The sequence below is a fragment of the Rousettus aegyptiacus genome, unplaced genomic scaffold (assembly GCF_014176215.1).
Source record: "Rousettus aegyptiacus isolate mRouAeg1 unplaced genomic scaffold, mRouAeg1.p scaffold_m13_p_7, whole genome shotgun sequence".
NCBI lineage: Eukaryota > Metazoa > Chordata > Mammalia > Chiroptera > Pteropodidae > Rousettus > Rousettus aegyptiacus.
The window spans coordinates 101,774,343-101,783,580 of NW_023416310.1; the positions used below are offsets into that span (position 1 = coordinate 101,774,343).

General features: G+C 42.7%; 1 long non-coding RNA gene across 1 annotated transcript; it reads left to right on the plus strand.

The window, feature by feature from the left end:
- Positions 1-644: 644 nt before the first annotated feature.
- LOC118605467 lies at positions 645-4,753 on the plus strand. The gene is made up of 4 exons (XR_004952171.1): positions 645-760; positions 1,170-1,243; positions 2,891-3,350; positions 3,599-4,753. It is a non-coding gene; the product is annotated as an uncharacterized LOC118605467 (long non-coding RNA).
- Positions 4,754-9,238: the final 4,485 nt, after the last annotated feature.

Below are 9,238 nucleotides of genomic sequence, written 5' to 3' on the forward strand. Positions count from 1 at the left end.
TTGTGACCCTGTAGCTATCATAGGAAGTGCTCCTGATTCATCCTGGAGCAAGTCAGGTGGGCTTTCTGGTGGAGGTGATGCCTTAGCTGAGCCTGGAAAGCGATATGTCAACCATGTGAAAAAGTGGGAGGAAGGGGAAGAGACTGGACTGATGGAAAAGACGAGCAAGAGAGAAGGGCATTGCAAGGTCAGAGAATCGCATCAGCTCAGTATTCACAAACCTCCATCTGGAGATCTAAATGAGGTCGCTTCAGTTATATTAATCGATGTGTTCAGATTCTGGAAAAATGTCACTTAGCTAAAAGTCACTCGGGCTAGGGCTTTCCTAACTTCTGGGTGCATACAAATTGGTCCGGGATTTTTTTCAAATGAAGTCATATTTAGTGTGGGGAAAAGTGGTTAAGAATTGAAGTCAGAGTGGTACGCAAGGGCCAGATTATTCACTTTGTCATTTGACAAATATTTATTGAGCACCAGCTATGTGCCAGGTGCCTGCTGGCCACTGGGACCACAATGAGACAGCAATGCTCCCCGCTCTCATGCCATTTACGACATAGGTCACAGAGTTCCCCAAGGCACGTAGTAAGGTATTTGGAGTTATCTAGATGGTCACAGAGAGCCAGGAGACATAGGATTTAATCTGGTACCTGGCCTAACGTGACCTGCATCTTTAAGTGTTCCCTGTAGGACCCACGTGAAGGATGACCTAGAGGAAGACGTGACTAAAGGCAAAATGACCACTGTCCATGCAGAGATTTAGGTGAGAAGTGATCAAGGGAAGGGGAGAAACATCAGTATAATGCTGGAGGCCATGTCTATAGGATTTCACGATTTCATGGGAGGGAAGGAGGGGGAAGCGTCTCCAGATGGGAACGGCAGGAGAGGTACTGGTTCAGGGAGACATCTGTTGCACGTGGTTTTGATCACATTGAATTTAGATCGTCTGTGGGCCCATCCACTCTCATACTCAAGAGAGAAATCGGCCGACTCCTGGGACAAATCTTCCTGTGGCTTGTTTTTTTAGCACAGTGTGACTGGGCACAGCCACACCGTATGTGTGGGCACCTGCCCTGGCTGCGTCTACGCGACAACAGCAGAGATGAGTAGTGGAGACAGACCATGTGGCGTCAATACTTCCTATGAAATGTTTAATTCCTGGTCCTTTACAGGAAACATTCGCCAACCCTGCCACGGAGAACAGGCTGGAACAGGCTTCCTCTGAGACACGAAGGAGACCAGGGAGGTTAGTGCTCCAAGGGCCGTTCCAAAGAAGGGTCTGGTCTGCTTCTCTAGACCCAGGAAATTCTCGCTATCCCTGACTGAGCCCTCCATGGCCCTCCTGGCTCTCTGGGGTGCAACGGGGCCCTCCTTTCCTCCAGACTCCAACTCGTAAGTCTCTTCCTCACCAAGGTTTTCTGAGCACAACCCCAAGTCACACAGCCTTCCATTCACCCCACTTCCCAAATTCTCTAGGCACTGGCCCCCCACTTCTCTGATGTACCCAGTATCTCGCGGACACCCACAAGCCCGAATGAGCAGAAAAGACCCCCTGGCAAGCATCCCTGGTACACCTGTCCACACCTGTGCAGACCTGCAGGCCAAGAGGGGTGAGGACCTCACCAAGCAGGACACAGAAGTGCTACTGGCTGTCCAGGCCTCGCGTTTCTGGCACAGAAGAGATAGGGAAAAATGGAGGCGAGAAAAGAGAAGACCAGAGCAATGATCGAAGCATGTCAGAGAGAGAGAGAGAGAGAGAGAGAGGTGCCTGGCTGACGTGGCCGAGAGGACCGGAAGCCGTGGGAGCAGAAGGGGCGGCAGAGAGCAGGACGCTGACAGTGCTGGGCAGGGCCAGCGTGGAGGCACACCACTGCAGGGACCGTGAAGCCAGGCCGGCAGGGAAGGGGGCGCTCTGTGCCAGCAAACGGCTAGTCCGAAAGGATTCACAGAGAGGATACGGCAGCACCGGGGTAAAGGGGCCTTTTTTTGACTCTACTGAATAACTCAAAGGCTGTTATAAAAATGTTTAATGTCATTTAAAGTGAATCGAGAACATGCATTTCCTCTCACGAGAACACTCTTTTTCCTTCCTGGGTCTGCCTGGCGGTGCTGGCTGCAATTCCTCTGGGAACCTCTCTGAGCCTCCTTCCCAGTGGAGCCTCCCAGCCTCCACCTCGGCCCTGACATACTCGATGCGATCACTTGCTTTTGTGTTTCCTCCCCCAGATGACTTGTGGCTGCCTCGCTAGGCTCCCGTAGCTGTGTCCCACATCCTTCTTCTCTTGGCCTCGCCAGGTCAGACTGTGACAGGCGCCTGCCCCGTGAAGAAGTGGAGGCTCAGAGAGGGTGACTTGTGTACCCATGGCCACCCAGCTAGGAACTAACTTATGGGGCCTGGATTACATTCTGGGTCTTAGATTCCACAACTTGTTCATTCCATTCATTTGTGCTGCTACCAAAAACATGGTTTTAGAAAGTGCTTAGTATCTAACTAAACTTACTGTGGCCTCTAAGACACTTTCTTCACCGGTCTGTGGTGAAGGTCAGGCGTGATAATTTGAGCAAAAGTGTTATCTTGTTAAGGGCAAGATAAATGGATGGTTATATTAAGGCTAACTGTAATTGAACTATTTTCTTTCCTTGACATTTGAATCATTCCTTCATTAACTCATTCATTCATTCGTTCTTGAGCATCCGTTGGGTCCTAGGTACCAGGTACACAAGAAGACGGTTTCTGCCCTCAAGGAGCTCGCTTTCTCATGGGAGAGACAGGAAAGAAAAGAGCTGGTGTGCCGCTGACAGGAGCTGGAGAAGGATGAGGCTCTACCGTGTAGAGTTATGAAAACATAAGTGCTTCCTTTTGTAAACTCGGTTCTCTACTTTGCACTTGTAGGTGCTCTGCCCAGTGTTGATGCCTGATTCTGGTCACCGCGGGACAGGCCAAAGGTCCTGGAACACTTGGGCATTGTGGCCAAAAGATGGGCCACGTACCAAAGCTGATGAGCTCTGGGGAGGTCTGCATGGCGGCCCTGCAAGCTCAGAGACAGAATGTAACCACGGAGGATGCCTAACTAAAACCGGGTCCTGGTGGGTAGTCACGTCCTAGGCCTCTAGCTCCTTTGACAGAGGTCAATCTTTACCTTAAATGAGCCTTTTAGTGTCTTTTTGCATCTAGGATAACATGCCTTTGAAATGTCAGAGTGATCCCCTGTATCCAGACCCCTCAGGGCACAGCTACTGCACCAGGGCACGAGACCACAGAACCCCGCATGGTTATCCTGCCCCCCGAATACTTTCTCTCCATGCTGTAAGTGGGAATTATTAGCTATCCTGCATCTATCTGTGTAAAAGAGGTATGTGTCCCTCGGTTTCATTTTTTATCCAATCTCAGAGATTTCCCTCCTTTGCTTTTTCTCACCCCGTTAATCTACCACCAATGAATTTCATGTAACCCTCCTCACATTCTCTCCTTTGATTCTAATGTATAAAATAAGCTGTGAAACTGCCATTCTCTGGAACATTTTCTCAATTCATTGAGAGTTTGCTTCCCAGCAATTTGTCATTAGTTTGGCTCTTACACACTCTTTAATATCGTCTACAGGTTTGGACGTACGTCTCTCACATCGACATTTTTCTAGGAGCTTGAGAGGAGGCCCCCAGCAGGCCTTGCAAACAGCCTCTTCAGCGGTGACTCCACCATCGTCGCGTGTCGTTCTGCTCACGACGCCAGGTGCTCTGCCTGCCCAAGGCAGCAGGACTTGATGGGATTCGCTCTGGTAGCAAGAGACCCAGCTGGTGAGGGGCCTACATGTGCTCTGGTCCTCACCAGCTCTGCGTTTGCATATCCGCAGACGTGTTTACATTGTAGACATTTCCCAGCAGAGACAGCCTCCTCGCTCTGCCTGAGTCTTGTTCGCTGACAGTGGTAACCACACAGATGTTGCTTTCAAAGACTGGACTAGTCCTGGTGATTATAATAATAACAACGGTGGCAGCCACCTTGCTTTGAGCACTTCTTATGTGGTAGGGTCAGAGATATAGGTTCTACATACGTGACTGTATTTTATACTTATCACAACCCTATGAGCGAATATGCTGTTATTCCAATTCCACAGGTGAGCAAACATGGACTCAGAAACAGTAGTTAAATCACTTGTCCAAAGACACATAGTTAATAGGTGGTAGAGCTTGGTTTTGACCTTGGGTCTGATTCCATAACTAGTGGGTTTAATCTACCTTCTAGGTCAATGCCAGACCAAGTCTTATATGAACTAAACAGTCACAAGGATACTCATATTGTTTGCTGCTCCCTCTGCCTAGAATGCCCCCACCCTCACATCTGGTACCCTCTCTGAGACGACACCTCTTCCTCCATCTTTCCTATCCCTTCTTCTGCTTTATTTTTGTTCATAGAACTTACCTTACCTGAAATCATATCATACATCTGTTGTTTGTTTATTATCAGTCTCCCCATTAGACTATAAAGTCTTCAAGGGCAAGGACTTTATTTTGCTCACTGCGCTGAGTTGCTGACGCCTACAATGAAGTCTGGTTCACAGAAAATAATCCAAAAAGATGTGCTGAATGAATGAAAATACTTCCTGCTAACTCAAACGATGTAAAGTTGAAATGGTACCACATAACATATTAAGGAAGCCTTGCTTGGTTTGTAAAATATGAAGGGATTCAAATGTTTCCAAGTCATAAAACTTCATCAAGATTCACACAATTTCAAGGCCAGTAGGACAGGGAGATTATAAGGGGCATTTATACCGCTAACTACGGTTAAAATAAAAACCTCTGTTTCTGTACTCCTAACATGTTTGACACCAAATGTATAGGTTTTCCCACGCCACGCAATTCTCCAGTTCTTGGGGAACACTGATGAGGTGTCCTACAGCTTAACTCAATTCTGACACTAACTGATCAGAGTTCACCCAAATGGCACAGGTTCAGTGCTCACTCACAAAGAGTGACCCCAACCTCACATACCGATTGCAAGAGTGGGTCCCAGGTCACCCGCAGCTTCTGTCCAACTTGGCTACACATTGGAAGTTCCCACAACTCCCATCTCACATTCAATAATTTGCTAGAACAGCCCAGAGAATCCAAGGAAACAGTTTATTTACCGTTACTCATTTATTATAAAGGATTGGAAAAGCTATTATAAAACTTTGGAGAAGATGTTAGATGGGACGAGGTGTACTACAAAGAAGCCCGGATGGCTTCTGACACCCCACCCTGTCAATTTAGGGGAGAGGACTCTGCAAAAGATTAGAGCCAAGAAAATGTAAAGCAACACTCTAAGGCAAAAATAAACAATAATAGATAGAGACTTGAGCTTTAGGAAGCTGACTTGCTACTTTGTATTTATTCCTGTGGCAAAAGTTCTTGAATTCTTCCAGTCTAAAGCTACCCCTTGCCTAAAATGTGCCCCACCCTAACCCCCCACTACAGAGAGCCTTTTTGGGGGAAAGGAAGGCATCCTTCACATGCTACACTTTGGAAACAGACGGATGTTAAAGCCTGTGCTCCTCCATCCTTTAAAAGAAGGAACTGCTGCAGCCCATTTCAAGGTGATGCCATGGGGTGACCGCCCTGCAGCACCGGCATCTGCTCTCTGTCCCCGCACACTCTATCTACCTTGTGTCCCAGGTGAAGCACATGGCTCATGGAAGAAACACTGGTCCTATATCCTTGGGAAAAACACACAGGAATGAGATGAAACATTTTACTTAATTGGCCTATGCACTCTCACAACCTGTTTTTCTGCTCTTTTCTGTTTTGTGAGCATCCGTCAAAACTTTTTCCTGCTGTCACCACCAGCAGTCCTCAGGCCTGGACGTACCTCCTAATATTTATACTTCTCTATGTGTATAGCCTCCTGCAGACTATCTCAGATCATCTGAGAAAGCTAAAACAGATTGTTGTTTCATGTCAGCCTAGAGGAGTTTGGGTACGTCATTTACAAACTCAAGACAGAATAAAGCCGAGGGCTCAATGTTGACCTACCAAATAATGTCTAAGTATAGAAAAAAGGCATACAGACTTATTCTCTTCCCTAATAATCCCACCCTTCATATGTCACTTAGTGGCAGGAAAGGGAGTTGTGAAGAGAGAAGGAGGGAGGGAGGGAAGGTGGGGGGAGAGAGAGAGACAGAGAGACAGAGAGACAGAGAGACAGAGACAGAGAGAGACAGAGACAGGAAGGGAGAGAGAGAGAGAGAATATGACACAGTGTGCACAGTGAAAGGGTATCTAGGTCCTGGGGGGAGATGTGGTTTTGAAATTGTGTCCGTAAGCTCAGGAAAAGAATCTATGTTTACTTCTTTCTTTCCCAAAGATAGCTTACTAAAGTTCAGTCGAGAATCTCTGGCCATTGAGACCAAAGTACAGAGGGCCTGACCTAAGTGGTACATTTGGGAGTTTTATTTCAGATATATGAAGATTAAAAACACTGGCTCTTCCTTGTAAGAGTGAGACAGTATTGGTTGATCCCAGACTAAGCAAATATTTCGCCTACAGGGGAACAACAATTTAAATGACTGTGGATTTTTCCTAAAAAACCGTGGGAGCAAGAAGAGAGGTATACATCTTCAAAGTGCTTAAAGAAAAAAATTAGTCAACCTAGAATTTATACTCAGTGAAAATGTCCCTCAGTAAGAAGACGAAATACAGACAATTGCAGATGAAGAAAAAGTAAGAGAATTCATTGTCGGCAGACATGTTCTAAAATAATTGCTCACAGGCGCTCGTCCAACAGGAGGGATATGATACCAGGAGGAAACTCGGAATGTCAGTAACGAAGGAAGAGAAACAGAAATGGTGCCTATGTGGGTAAATAGGATAGACTATTCTTTTCCTATTGACTTATTTAAATTATACTTGACAGTTAAAACCTAAAATTATAACATTGCCTGATGGGGTTTTTGATGTACGTAGATGTCATACATAAGACAGGAATAATAAGAGGAAGGACAGTACCGATATTGTGGTAAGGACTCTTCATTCAACTTAGGTGATAAAATATGGATTTTAAGTAGATTGTTAAAAATCAAGCGCTTATAGTACAATCCTTAGAGAAATAAGTAAAAACTTTATAAAGGAGTAGACTCAAATAATAAATAATTCAAAGAGAATGTTGGAAAAAAGTTCAGGTAACCTAAAAAAGGCAAAAAAGGGGAAACATGAGAATGAAAAACAGGAAACAAACAGAAAACAATAATAAAATGGTAGGCATAAATCTAAAAATATTACAAATTATACTAAATATACATGATCTAAATATACTAATGAAAAGACAGAAATTGGAAAAATTAATTTAAAAAGATATGTCTCAGCTAAATGCTGTCACTTAAAATATGATATTATAGATAAAAGTAAAAAGAATGGAAAGAGACGTGCCTCACAAACATGAATCAAAGAAAGCTAGTCTATAATTACATCAGACAAACTAGACTTCAAAGCAAAGAAAATGACCAGTGATAGAGGACATTATACAATAATAATAAAACTCAATTAACTAAGAAGACATAATGGTCCTAAAAATAGAGCTTCAAAATACATACAGCAAAAACTGACAGAACTCAAAGGAGAAATAAACAAGCCCAAAAATACCATTGAAGTATTCAATTCCTCTCTCATTAATAAATAGAACTAATAGAAACTCAGAATGGATGTAGATGAACTAAACAATACCATTAACTGGCTGTATCCAGCTGATGTTTATAGACTAGTAAATACACAGAGCAACAGTAGATGATACATACTTTTGAAAGTGCACCTGGAACGTTCTCCAAGGTAGACTACTTACTAGGTCATAAAACAAACCCTAGCAAAAGTAAGAGAAATCATACAATGTGTGGACTCCAATGGAATTAAACTCTAAACACTTGGAAATTAAGCAACACATTTCTAAATAATGGGTCAAAGAAGATGTCTGAAGGAAAATTAGGAAATATTTTGAATTGAACAAATACGAAAAAAACAGCATATCAGAAATTTCTGGACTCTACTAAAGTAGTGCTAAGAGAGAAATTTTGCAGCATTAAATACTTATATTGGGGAAGAAAAAAAAATTCTCAACTAACTAACCTAAGCTTTACCCTTAAGAAACTAGAAAAAGAAAGGCAAAATAAATCCAAAGCAAGCAGAAGGAAGGAAATAATAAACATAAAAGCAGAAATCAATGCCATTGAAAATGAAAAAATAATAGAGAATAAAAATCTAGTTATTTAAAAAGATCAAAAAAATGGATAAACTTCTATCTAGACTGACAAAGAAGAAAGTAAGAAGACGCAAATTATCAATTTCAAAAACAAAGGAGGGAATATCAATCATTACAGGCCCCATTTACACGAAATGGAAAATAAGAGAATACTACATATAACTCTACATGAATAAAATTTTAAATTTAGATAAAATGGACCAGTTACTAAAAACTCAAAAATTAAGCAAGTCACTCAGGATGAAATAAATAGTATGAATAGTTCTACAACTATTAAAATAGTTGAATTGATGGTTTAACCTTCCAAAAAGACATTTCCAGAACCAGATGTTCTCATTGGTGAACTCCAGCTAACATCTAAAGAGAAAATAAAACCAATTCTACACAATCTCTTCCAAAAAATAGAAGAGGACAGAATAATTCTCAATTAATTCCATGAGTCCAGCATTATCTGAATGTCAAAACTAGACAAAAACAGCCATGTCACCCTGACTGCGCCTGATCTTGTTTGATCTTGGAAGCTAAGCCTGGTTAGTACTTGGATGGAAGATCACCTTGGAATACTGGGTGCTGCAGGTGTAAAAAAAAAAAAAATATGTGTGTGTGTGTGTGTGTGTGTGTGTGTGTATTTATATTTTATATATATAAATATGAATGAAAACTAGAAAAAAAGTACAAAAACAAAGAAACAAACGAAAAAAAACATGGACCAATATCTTACATGAATATCGACATAAAAATTCACACCAAATTAATAGCAAATCGATTCTAGCAATTTATAAAAGGACTAATACATCGCCACCAAATAAGGTTTATCTTGAGAATGCAGCAGTCATTCTCTATTCTTTTGTGGTCCTTTAAATCCTAAATTAATTAATCCCTTCAGGGATTTTTAGAGAGACAGAAGAGCAAACCTAACTTTTAACCCTTACTCTCCTCAAATGATAACATTCTATACAACCTTGATGTCTCATTCATCCTGTTCTGTTCATCTGTCACCTATGTGCTGACGGA